General features: G+C 45.0%; 1 protein-coding gene across 5 annotated transcripts in view; it reads left to right on the top strand.

Annotated features, from left to right (window-relative positions):
• The window catches only part of SMG7 (SMG7 nonsense mediated mRNA decay factor), a 596,979-nt gene that overhangs the window by 520,922 nt on the left and 62,195 nt on the right, over positions 1-13,862 (top strand). The window lies entirely within an intron of this gene.

Here is a 13,862-nt window from a genome sequence, read left to right as displayed (position 1 = left end):
TCTGTTGCAGAAGTCTGAAATAAGGTTTTGAGTACAGCTTGGCCCACACTGGCTTGTTGTTTCGTTTGCACATCTACATAGCAGTGTTTAGTGAACGTATGTGGTGTAGACCATGTAACTGCTTTGCAGATATCATCTAATGGAATGTTGTCTAAGAATGCCATAGAAGCCCCTATTTTTCTTGTAGAGTGGGCTCTAGGAGGAACAGTTAAAGTGCGTTTTGCTTTGTGGTAGCAAATTTATAAGCATTTAACAATCCATCTGGCTATCCCGGACTTAGATATGGGATTGCCTTTGTGTGGTGATGAGAACGAAACGAAAAGTTGTTTGGTTTTCCGAAAAGGGTGCGTTCTTTCAATGTAATAAAGTAATGCTCTTTTAACATCTAAAGTATGGAGAGCTCTTTCTGCGACTGTGTGCGGTTGCGAGAAGAAAACTGGTAACTCCACAGATTGATTAAGGTGGACGGGGGAAATGACTTTAGGGAAGAATTTAGGATTAGTGCGGAGAACCACCGTATTATGATGCATTTGTAAGAATGGATCTTGAATAGTTAGGGCTTGTAGTTCACTAACTCTTCTTAGAGAAGTTATGGCTACTAGGAAAGCAACTTCCCATGTTAAGAATTGTAGCTCACATTTATGTAGAGGTTCAAACGGAGGCCCCATTAGTCGTGTGAGCATGATATTTAAATTCCACACAGGTGAGGGTGGAACTCTGAGAGGAATTATCCTTTTGAGGCCTTCCATAAAGGCTTTGATGGCGGGCACTCAATAGCGATAAATGTTGTCTATTTTGTAGGTATGCTGCTATTGCAGCAAGGTGCAGCCGAATAGACGTGTAGGCTAAGTTGCACCTTTGTAGGTGTAGAAGGTAGGTTATGATGTGTTGGATAGACACATCTAGAGGATTGATGGTATTGTTATGGCAATATATCACAAATCGTTTCCACTTGGCTGCATAGAAGGCTAGTGGTAGGGAGTCGCATCCCTCGTGACTTCCAAAGACTTTCCAGGACAAAAACAAGTACAAACATCCGGACCCAACACCAGATGGCGATCTATGCAAAAGTGTGTAGATCTGCAGCTCTACATGCCAAGAACAGATGCATACTGGTAAGTAGCATATTCCATTTTCTACTTGAAAAAATGTTAATTTCCATTGCATATGCATTAAAAAGAAAAAGATTCACACTTACTAAGGTCAGATCTTATAATTTTGCTAGTGTCTTTTTCAAATAGTCCAGTTTTTTCTTTACCCTCTGTTCACGCTACTGGACCTCTCGAAGTATTTCATTCTACGAAGAAGCAGCTCTGCAGAACTGTATTGTACACTCCATTAATATTATGTGACCTAATAAGAGAATTTTTAAATACAGGATGACAAGTCGTAGTAACATGCAAAATATTGGGAACTAGGAGTGACCTATAGAAATATCTCTGGCTTTGAGGAAAGTGCGATGTAAACATAAATTTGCATCACTAAAGAAACTAAATGCATTTATTGCAAAGAAAACAAGCATTGGCATAGCCAATAGGTCTCGCTTTTGGGACCTTATACGTTTTTAGTTATGCAGCACAATATCCTTGGTGCAACAACGTCATTTGTTGCATGGCTAAAGACTTATAAGGTCCCAAGGCGAGACCTATTGGCTATGCCAATGCTTTTTGATTATGCCATGGCTCATACAATAGTAGGGTTTGTATTCCAGCAATTTACTTATTTTGTCACCTTTCTACAGATCTACATACTGTGGCTGGTGGTTGCATTAAGTCATAGTTCAAGGGTTTGAATGTCCTTTTGAGTCTGAGCAAATCTACTAGACTGCATGTTTTAGGAGTTTTCGCCAGCTCTTCTCTAATCTTTTCCCATCCTGAAAAAGGATGTAAATTTACTCCTGACAATGGCAGAAGTAAAACTTCATCCAGAGTTGGTAAAAAAAGTTGTCGAAGGGAAAGTGAACTTGCAAACGCTCAACAAATCATCGCATGAGCAAATCTACACTTGCATATTTGCTTGTGCTAAAAAGCAGTTCACAAATGTTTTCTAGGAGTACGATTTCCTGGCCTACTTTTGTAAATTCTTGTGAATTCATGAACGCCATAAATCTGCACTAATGCAAGGACATATAGCATGGGTGCTAATTTGTGACTTTCTTTCAGAATAGGGCCCCTAATTAGGTCTTGAGTTAACCAAGACCTTTTGTTTATATTAAGTCTATCCATCCATCGACCCGCTTCCGCTCTTTCACAAGGAGCATATCTGCACACAAAGTAGTTTAGATAAGTGTCAGGAACTATGTTATTGTGTGCTTTTTTAAGATCAAAAATTATTGTTTTTGTCAATGTTTATAATGGTGAAGGCCTGGTAGTTCCCACACAGTTTTACAAAAATATCAAAACCAGACATGCATTGACAAAACCAAAAGGCTGGCCACTCAAATCGGACATAATGGCTTTACCTGTGCTTGTTTATTTTCATGTTTCCCATTATCTTGTTAAAACTGGTTGCTCTGATCTTCCATTATGAATATTTTTGGGAGAAACTAGCATACATCAACACATTTTACTAAATGATGCTTCAAAGAAATGTTACCTAATATTTCACTTTAGTTAAGCAAAACGTTTTTTTCCTTGTTGCTTTTTTTTGTGAACATTTTATTTTGAAAGCAAAGGCTCATCAATCTTGCTTTCACACTTTTGCAGATATTTGGATCTAATTAGAGAGCATTCTGGGAGCAATGTATGTAGCATCATATTAAACTTTACAAACGTGTGTACACGATTTTACACTGGAACCACTGTCAGTAGTGTAGTCAGACGTTACAACATTTCCTAAGAGAGCTCACCCCAATAAGAAAGGCTTTGTATTAATGAACGATAAATGCAGGTTCGAACAAGAACAATATTAAAATATGCACACAAATATTATCTTAACTGCAGACAATGCCCTTCCCTGATAGATAATGTGGTACTTTAAGCTGGCAGCCAAAGGGTTTGTGCTGCAGGAGTTGGACCTACTTGTCCAGAGGACAAAATATAAATGAAAACTTGTCCTTGACCCCAAACAGTACGTCCTGGGAGTCGGGCTATAGTAATTCCACACCCCTAGCTGCAGATTCCTTGCCTTTGGATTTTCCCAGGGTGAGACTGGATCTGACAGATTTTTCGTGAGCAGTACCCCTGCGCGCTGGTAGGTGGCTTAGATAGGTCAATGCGGCGGTGGCGTCCAACATAGAAGTGACGTCTGTGCCACCTTGCCTCTCTGACATCAGTTTTTTCTTTCCGCACCAGTGAACGCTGATCCGAGAGAAGAACTGCCGCTCTGTCAGTTTTAGACAGGATTTTTGCGACATTTTGTTGACCTTTTTTGAGGGTTTTTCCCTCCTGGTGTGTCGAGCTGTCATCGAGGAAGACCGGGTTTAACCTCTGCGGCTCCTGTCACCACGCTATGTCGGTGACGGACCCACACCTCGTCTGTTTGTGGTGTCTGGAGCGTGACCCCGACTCCAAGTCGTGCTCCAGCTGCCGGTCATGGCACCAAAGGCTTTGAGGGAGCGGTCCCTTGAGCTACTGGCAGCCCAGCATGCGACTCCGTGGAAGTAGGAGTCCGCAGTCCTTTTCATCCTACTCAAAATCGTCAAGGCACTCTGGTAAGAGGCACAAAAAACACAAGAAGTCGAAGTGCGCTTTGACTTCTCCCCGTCCGTTGGCTGGCGCAACAAAGGAACATCCGCTTTCAAGGCCTGGTTCCTCAGAACCTGCTCCTGGGCCGACTCTGCGCCTCCCCAGTTTTCCGGGAGCTGAAGCGACCCCGCTCAAATGAGTTTTATGAGCCCATGTGCCTAATATTTGAGTGTCCCTACCCCTCCAGCGCTGCTTCGGGCCCTGCGGGGTTGGAGGGGTCCCAATCTGGTTCTGCGCCAACAGCTCTGGCACGGACTGCCACTGCGAACACCACCTCTTATTGTGATCCCTGAATCCGCCACGAACCGCGTTGACCGAAGCCGATTCCGACATAGACAGGACCCTAGTGTCCTAAATCTGATCCTGTACCCTATTCCGTAGGGATTGGCCTTAAGGAGAAATGGGAGTGGTTGCTGGGCCCTTTAGAATACCATCCTTATGAGCAGGACATGGACTGGTTTGAGGAACTGGATGATGCCAGTGATCTGGATACATCTCCATATACCAGCTTTCTCCCCCTACTGTGGTTACAGAGGAGAGAACTACATATGCAGTGGGTAGTGCGGAGGGCGGCTAAGGTCCGAGACCATCAGTTGTCCTCAGTAGAAGTTAAGACCAACATATTAACCGAGGTACTGCAACCAGGAGTCTCCTCCTCTGAACCCCTACACCTGTTCAACGAAGCTCTCAACGGCGACCTTCTGGGGACCTGGTCCAAACCCAGCACAGAAGCCCCTGTGAATAGGACGATTGCCCACAGCCCTGCTCCAGGTGACCCAAATTTCCTCGCCAAACACCCTGCCCTGGAGGGCTTGAAGGTCCAGGTTTCCACTTACCATGGCGCTTTCCCTGCTGCTCCCCCGGACTGGTAGTCCAAGAGGCTGGACAGCTTGCAAAAGAAAATCTTTCCCTCCGCCAGCCTTGCATTGTGGTCGGTGAACATCGCATGCTTATTGGGCCGCTATTCCCACGCTGTGGGAAATGGTTGCACAAATGCCACAGTTCCGGGAGGAGGCCCAGGACATTCTCTCCCAAGCAGTAAGACATGAGAGACAGTGAAGTTTACTATATGCTGTGGCTTGTACATGACCGACTCACTTGGCAGACCGATTTAGTAGATGGTGGCTCTCCGCCATGCCTGGCTGAGAACATCTGGATTTTTGGTGGATATCTAGTCTTCCCTCAAGGACATGCCCTTCTATGGCACCCATCTCTTCAGAGACGAGGAACACTGTGCTGGAGCGCTTTAAGGACTTGTGGGCTTCGGCCAAGTCATTGGGCCTCTCAGCTGCCCCACTTCCCCAGTCTGCCTTTCGCTCCTTTTGTCGCCATGAGAGGGTTTCAACTGTGCCAAACCTATCCCAGCCACCGAGCCGTGCAAGCCTCCCAGCCTCTACGTGGACAAGGGCGCGGTTCCTACTAGCCTTGTGGGTTGGGTAGCCAGCGGTCTGGTTCAGCAACACCCCCTCCAACAACCCCCCCCCCCCCCCCCCCCCCCCCCTCTACCACCACCACCCGGCAGCCTCCAAACCTTCCTAATCTTGTCTTGCCCTGTTAGATCATGGGCATCCAGTTGGTGGCACGATTGGCCATCACCTCCACCACTGGCAGTCCATAACATCAGACAGGTGGATTCTGCAGATTGTCCGAAGGGGCTACTCCCTCTCCTTAAAGACTACCTCTTCCCCCATGCCTACATTTTACGACCGGCTGACTGAGGATCATTTGTTCCTGCTCAACGAGGAAGTCATGGCCCTCTTGGCCAAGGGAGCCATAGAGAGGGTTCTGGTGCTAGAAGTAGGCTGTGGTTGCTATTCCCACTACTTTCTGGTTCCTAAAAAGGACAAGTCTGCATTCTATTCTAGACCTCCGTACCCTCAACTACTTCCTCAAGAAGGAGTAGTTCATGATACTCACATTGGTTCAGGTCTGGTCTGTTCTGGACCCAGGAAACTTAATGGCCGGGTTGAACTTGCAGGACACATATTTTCACAACCCCGTCCTGCCTGCCCATCGGCACTAGGTGTGGTTTACGGTTGGCCATGAGCATTATCAGTTCACTGTGCTCCCTTTTTGGGTTTACCAGAACCAGTCTTGTGTTCACCAAGGTGATGACCGTGGTTGCAGCTCATCTGCACAGGTTAGCGGTGGCACTCTTCCCTCTGTCTCAACGACTGGCTGCTGAAGGCGGGCTTCCCCAGGCTTTTATCTCCCACCTCTAGGCTACGGCGAACATCCTGCATTTACAGGGGTTCACTATCAACATGCTGAGGTCACACCGGACTACCTCTCAGACGCTCACTTTCATGGGAGCTGTACTGGACATAGAGCAGTTTTGGGCTTATCCGCCCGTGTGACAAGTCCAGGCTATGATACTGAAGTTTGAACCTCTATTCTGGGTTTCTGCGAGACTGACTCTGAGGCTGCTGGGCCTCGTGGTATCCTGCTGATAATGCATGCCCGTTGGCATTTGCAGTCTCTGCAGTGGGACCAGAAGTTTCAGAATCTCTCCCACATGGTCCAGATCTCAGAGGGAACTGCAATACAGTGGTAGCTAACAAACCGCAATTGGGCCAGAAGCGGACCCCTCTCCCTTCCCCAACCATATCTCACAGTAGGGGCAAATGCGTCACTACTGGCATGGGGTGGCTACCTGGGAGAGGTGGAGATCAGAGGACTCCACATAAACATGCTGGAGCTCTGTGCTGTCTTAAAGCCTTTCTACCGTCCATCAAGGGAAGGCTAGTTCAGGTGTTCACGGACAACACCACGCCATGTGGTACTGTAACAAACAGGGGCATGGTGGGGTTGTGGACCCTCTGTCAAGAGGCCCTGCATCTCTGGACATCCCTGGAACATCAGGGCATATCCCTGGTGGCTCAACACCTGGCTCATTAGTGGATCAGAAATGGCATCTCCACCCAGACGTGACGCAAGTTCTCTTTCAGCAGTGGGGGGGGAGAGCCTTGGTTAGATCTTTTCGGCTCTGCCGAGAACGTGCAATGTCAGCAGTTTTGCTCGCTGGAGTTTCCAAGGCGGCTTTCGCTCGGAGAAGCTTTTATTCTATAGTGGAGCTCAGGCCTCCTGTACCCCTTTCCGCCCAAACCACTCCTGCGCAGAGTTCTCAAGAAGATCAGGAACGATTGGGCCACAAGTTATCCTTGTGGCTCCAGACTGAGCACAGAAAGTCTGGTATCCTGAGCTTCTGAACATGAGTGTTGATCCTCCTATCTAGCTGCCCCTTCGGGAGGATCTTGTGTCACAGCAGATGGGGATGGGTCTCCATCCGAACCTGTCAACTCTGCCTTCTTGCATGGAGATTGAGCGGCCCCAGTTGATAGCTTTCAACTTTCCTCCCGAAGTCTGCAATGTTATACTGGCAGCCAGAGGTCCGTCCGCCAAGACTGTTTTAGCCTGCTGTTGGGACAGATTTGTATCGTATTGAACAGAAAAGTCCATTGACCCGTTTACTGCCTCCCTATCTGATATTTTCCTATTCTTACCCTTGCCCAGCAGGGCTCTGCGTTGGGCGCTCTGAAGGGTTATCTTTCTCCTCTGTCTGCCTTCTTGCTGCTGCCTGAGCAACCCTGTTTAAGTCCCACATTGTAAATAGATTTTTCAAGGGCCTTCTTTGTACATACGTTCCCCCCTTCTCCTTTTATTATGCCTCAGTGGGACCTTAATTTGGTCCTCACATTCTTGATGTGTGCTTCTTTCGAGCCTTGTCACAATTGTTCCCTCAGGCTGCTCACCATCAAGACAATCTTTCTTGTGGCGATTACATCGGTCTGAAAGGGTGAGTGAGCTGTAGGCTTTATCTTCCAAGCCTCCATTCTTATCAGTTTACCTGGACAAACTGATGGTTCGCATTAGGGCCTCTTTCCTCCCAAAAGTGGTGACACTCTTTCATGTGGCCAATCTGTCACCTTGCCCACACCTTGCCCACTTTCTGCGCTCCTCCACAGCCCTCTAAGGAAGAGGAGATACTCCACCGCCTGGACCCAAAAAGAGCGTTGTCGTTCTACCTTGACTGCACACAAGAGTTCTTGGTGGACGACCACCTCTTAGTTTATGATGTTCAGAGGAGATCAAACTAACAATGATGGCCAGGGGAGTATACTATAGCACAGACTCGTGTAGTTTAAAGCTTAAAAAACGCACAAAAACTGGTTCCCAGTTGCCCACCTCAGAATATGGTTTGCCACCAATATTAAACATCAAACAAAAGTTCTAAGAGGCAACGTAAACAAGCAGTCAAGATATAAACGGCACTAATGCCAAACACAAAGCACTTAAGACGAGAGGAGATCCATTGAGTTTTCTGATCCTTTCTTTCAAATGTTTGAGAAAAGCTAATACAGCCAACGCGTTTCACCCGTGGCGGGCTTCTTCAGGGCATCCAGAAAGGAGAAATGCTCCTCTGGAGATGAAGTTCAATTTTCTTGCAGGTAGCGGGGAAAGACTAACAACTGACTGTATATGCCAGGTTAAGTCCTAAATGTGAACCAATCCAGGCAAGACAGTCTTATGAAAGATGTATTTCCAATGAGGGGCCTCGCAATAGTGGAACAGTAATATAGATTTTCAAGCGGAGATCCTGTTTCGGCCGAAGAGTAGCCCAAATCAGCATAAAAGATGTGGAACCGTCTTCCACATCTTTAAGCGCACCCGTCAAGTTTTCGGTCATCGAAGGGCGGCAGAGTCAGATGCAGTTCAAAGGTGTCAGCAACACCTTTGAACTGCATCTGGCTTTTCTCTTAAACATTTGAAATAAAGGATCAGAAAACTCAATGGATCTCCTCTCGTCTTAAGTGCTTTGTGTTTGGCATTAGTGCTGTTTATATCTTGATTGCTTGTTTATGTTGCCTCTTAGAACTTTTGTTTGATGTTCAGAAGAGATGTAGGGTGGTGCAGAAATGGACCATCTCTCAATGGGGAATTTATGACGCTATTACGCATGCGTTTATCACGCGTGCCTAACGCCGTCATTAGAACAAATGCGTCTTTATCACGCATTCATTCTGCACGCAAGTCGTTATAACGAATTGTCTTAGGGGGGTGCTGGACTTTCGAATAGTTTAATTACTATTCCAACTCCAGTCTGCGCAACAGCAAAAAAGGCGTTGGACTTTAAATCCAACACCATTCCTCTAATGTGCCCACCTAATGCAAGTCGTTGTAATGATTGGCGTTCAGAACGAATGCGTGCTTAAGACGCATTCATTCTGCTGCTGGCTCTGTGAAGGCACAGCATGATTGGGACTTTGTCCTAAAAGACGTTTCCCCTCGATTGGTCATTCTCTGCATCAAGATCTGCTATGCACTGGCAAAGAAGCAGCTTCCTGATGGCTTACAAGATCATTCCACCAGAGCTAAAGCTGCGACCACTTCATTAGCACGTGGAGTCCCATTCCTGGACATCTGCCAGGCAGCAACATGAGCTTCCCTGAACACGTTTACCAAGCATTACTGCCTGGGCAGTCAGGTTTGCAGGGACGTGCATATCGCCGTTCGGTCCTGCAGGACTTCCTAGATTAAATTTGTCCTCCGGCTCACCACCACGGATGGTATTGCTGGAGTATCTATTCAGCGGTAAGGAATCTGCGGCTAGAATTCTATCAGATGAACAAGTTACTTACCCTTCAGTAACACCTTATCTGATGGAGACAATATTTAGTCGCAGATTCATTACAAACCCACCCATCCACCCCATTCTGCGGACAGATTTCTAGGGTCAGGGATGATCCCTTTCAGGGCCCTCATTTGAACACACCAGTGTCAGTGCACTTAATGGCTCAACGCTTCTGGCGTGTAAAGTCGTGAAAAGTAACTGACATTAGCACCTATATAGGTGCCACAAACGTCCCTTCCGCCATGGCCGACGGCACGCGGAGCCAATTGAGAAGCCTGCCGGTGAGTACTGCTCACAAAAAATCTTTTGAAACCAGTCTGATGCCTGGGGAAATTAAAACGTAAGGCATCTGCGGCTAGAAATTGTCAATACCAGATAAGGCGTTACCGAAGGTAAGCAACTTGTTCATCAAATGCAATCGAGTTGCAGCACTGTTTGTTTGGTTCTATACTAATAACTACCCTGTCATAAAAAGAAAAAGGTAATCTTCGGGCCACGCAAGATCTTTTGAATGCCACTACTTTGAGAAGTGGAAATTTTACTTTAGGTCTGAAGCTAGCCAAGCGTGAAACTCTTGAATAGCAAGATAGTTTGAAAAAGGCATGTTACATAAAGGGTTCACTACTAGAGCCTCTTTTTTTGCGTTTTCTAGGCACATTTGATACTGTACTAATGAGTTGTTTGAATCTGTTGCTGTTTGTTTGATCTCAATGTGGTGGATTTATTAGTGCCATGCAGCCCATGTGAAAGGGAGACCATGTGTGTTCCATATTCCTGCTAAAATGTAGGCCAATTGGATGCATTTTGTAGCCAGAAAAAAATATTCTTTGTTGTCTTATACTGAAGATGGTGAATATAACTTGTTCATTATTAATATTGGTTAAGACAGCAGGCTAAAATTAAAGCCTTTTAAAATCTGCTTGCTGCTCAACCCGCGTGTGAAACGCAAGTGAATCGAGGATTATTTTTTAAACTGATTATTCAGTGAAGACTAAGTGGCTTTTAGCACCATGCATGAAGGTATTGACCATGTGTTTAGAACGGAGAAGCTTGTATGTTATTGACAGAATCAAAACTAGAAAAAGTAAAATTTCTAAACTTTGTTTTCTTATGAAAACCCAAAGCTATTTAAAAATATAGGCCCGTGCCTCCAATTGTACAGCATGATCACTAGTCTGGAGGTCCATCAAAATCATTTAAGATGTAAAGTTGCTTTAACTTCGTTGGTGGATCACTGAAAACTGCCAATTATATTTTAACAAATTGTAAAAAAATATGTTTTAAATGGCCTAGAAATCAAGTACGATTGATTTACTTAACAATGAAGCTTCCAAACAATACTACTCCTTTCAGTCTGTCTACAGCCCAGCAACATTTCATTTCCTTTTATAGTCAAAGGCTCTCCAGAATCTCCTTCAATCTAAATAAATATGTAGTGACCAAAGAAACCTAGTTTTCAAAAAAGGATTCGCAGTAAAAGGCCAAAGTAAGACTGCATGAGCAAGGGCTAACAATGTGCTCCACTTGAAAATTAAAATTGGTCTAGTGGTTATCAGCGGTTGTAAATTCCATAGTCCCCTACTGTAGTGAAAAACTTAAGTCAAATAGTTTTCTTATTTCATTGGTCTAACGGAGCGTGCAAGCCAAATATACAAAAAGAGGGTAAGTATGAATAAGCCTTATGCCAATTACCTTCCTAAACACCCATTACCCTTAGGTGTTCCCTTATATTTAGAACCCAAAGAACAAGCGGAAGTGATCAGACATTAAGATCAAAGACTTTAGTGTAAGTACACCTCTTTATTAATCGTGAAGTTCATAAGTATAACTGGTCATAGTTTTCATCGATATAATCCCCATATCAATATTGCAATACTGTGCTCCAAGTTCAATCTTTACAATAATTGAGTTCATAGGCAACACGTTTTTTGCAGACCACCTGCTTTCTCAAGGCACAGGTTGTGTTTTAATAATATCTAAACCTCACTCTGGATGAATCATTGTGTGACCATACTATGTGATCGAAGACCTCATCTGATGCCTGCATTTTACTGGGGGATTTTGTATTTTCCGGATCAATTTTCCTGTCTGAATATGATCATTAGCGTGTGCCCCTGTGTTCGTGGATAAAGGTGTAAAATCGTACGTATGTATATATAAGGATGCAGCTGCATTTATGAATTGAAAGCCAAAATGTCAGCCTAGCATTAGAATCAATGTTTAAAAAGAAGAGCAGGGTTCAACCCTATTTTGCCACTCTTTACTCCATATAGAAAGCGCAAAGGTGTTGAAATGTAAGTTGCGCTCCATGGATGTCACCAGCAATGGAGCCGGTCCCTCAGTTGATTACGACACACCCTGATTTTCCTGAGCTAAAATTGAGACTGCTGCAGAATGAGGTCTTCAAAGGAACCATGCTGTAAATGTTCAGTGTGCTTTAGTCTCCATCTAGCACGGCATTAGACCCCATTGATCCGCACTGGCCTCCAGTTAGGTTACCACCAGCAGGTCCCTCCCCGTTGCAGTTTTTCCCTGTGGAACCAGTTACTGCCCCTTTACCAATTCCAGTATGACTACTACGGCCCTAAGATCCTAGTTTGTTCCTGCCACCCATAGTTGGTACCAATGCCGCAGTGCCAGAGGAGGATCAGGTGTCAACACCCGCATCGGATATCAAACTGACTTTGGCCCAAGCGTGACCGATATCACCCTATGATAATAAACTAATCCTGTACCTTGGCTGTTTGACAATATCAACAGAGGCTCCATTATCTTTTGAGCTCTGATTTTGACCCTGTGCAAGAGCAGGAGTCAACCCAAGATATTGATGAGGATGATGGTGGGGAAGGCGGGCCTGCTTCCTACTCATTACACTGATTATGCCTTATATCTTGACTCACAGAATACTAGTGGGTTTGATGCTTTCCAAGAAACCGAGCTCTACTCAGCACATGGGCCAGCTATGAAAGTAAGGGCCTCATTTGCGGTGATGGTCTGGAGCCCAGCCAATGTGCTGGAATTACAGCTGCCCTCCATTGAAACTAAAACAGATGTTTTATTGGAAATTCAGCAACTTGGGGCCAGTGTAAGCAGCCACAAAGGGCAACTGTGTTTGGGCTCAAAGGCTGAACTCGTGAAAAAAGGTGAGACCCATGTCAAGGTCCTACAAAGCTTTTCTTTGTTTACCAGATTAGCCATTACAGTTTTTCCTACAGGTTTGTTTCTTCCCTTCGTTGTACATTAGTGGGACCTTGAAATGGGTCTCACTTTTTTCATGAGTTCGGACTTTGATCTTAAGCATAGTTGCCCTTTGTGGCTGCTTACATTAAACACTGTATTTTTTAGCCTTATTAACTCGGCTCAGCATGTTAGCACGCTGCAAAGTTTGTCTGTCTGCCCTTCTTTTGCCACATTTTTTTTACAGACAAACTGTTTCTAGGGACCAATGCTGGTGTCCTGCCCAAGGTTGCCACGCCATTACAAGTGAAACAGTGTATCACTTTACCAACATTTACTGACCTCCTCATCCCACTAAAGAGGAGCAGAGACTGCACTGTCTGGATCCTCTCATGGCCATCAGTTTTTATATTGGGAGGACCTTGATTGCTGGTTGATGTTCTGCTTTGCATTGGCTATATTGGCTCCAAGACCAGCAAGGTGATTCTGCAGCATACTGTCCAGCTGACTTCAACTACACATGGAAATTTGGTACGCTGTTATCAAGAAGGAGCCTCTTAAGAGCAGCTGGGCCAGTTCCACCAAGGCGAAGGCTGTTTTTCAGCATTGTCCAGGGATTATCCTGTCCTGGATATTTACCGGTCTGCAGGAGGGTTTCAGCTCTTTACCGTGTAATATTGTCTCAACTCTGAAATGTGCAGGGATGCCCATTTTGCCTAATATGTGTTCTAGGATTCTTGGTTTAACCACCTCATTTGAGCCATCTCCATAGATGTTCTGTTTGCATACTGACTCGAGGTAAGGAATCTGCAGATAGAAGTATTCATCAGAACAACACATTATTTTCCGTTAGTAACAATATTTCTATAGGCCTGCAGATTCCTTATTGATCCTGCCCCACTCCCTGTTCTGAGGAGTGATTATGTAATTTTTAATAAGATTTCAAGTTTAGTTTCATACATGGCCTTTTCTATCAGTCTCGTCTGCCTCATCTCCACCTCTGAGGGTGAGTAACTAATGGTCATGCCCTGGGGTAGAGTCTTATGACTTTGTGACATCATGTCTGACATGGTTCCCAGAATCTAGTCAAAGCTGTGGCACCACTTGCCCCCAAAGGAGTGTTGCAGATTTTTCTAACCCAGTCTCGTGCCTGGAGGGCTTTAAGATGTAAGAAAGTTGCAGGTAGATGTAGTATCCTCCAGAAAGGTTGCTACTGAAGCTAGATAACATATTCATCTAAGAACTGTTTCAGTATTGTTTGTCAAACCATACTTTAAGTGCTAATATCAAATAACCCTGACATTGCCCATTGCTTCCCTTTTTATTTATTTATGTTTTAACCTCTTGTATCGTGTACATTTCTATTA

Source organism: Triturus cristatus, chromosome 4_2 (genome assembly GCF_964204655.1).
Source record: "Triturus cristatus chromosome 4_2, aTriCri1.1, whole genome shotgun sequence".
Lineage (NCBI taxonomy): Eukaryota > Metazoa > Chordata > Amphibia > Caudata > Salamandridae > Triturus > Triturus cristatus.
This window is presented reverse-complemented; position numbering and strand designations above follow the sequence as displayed.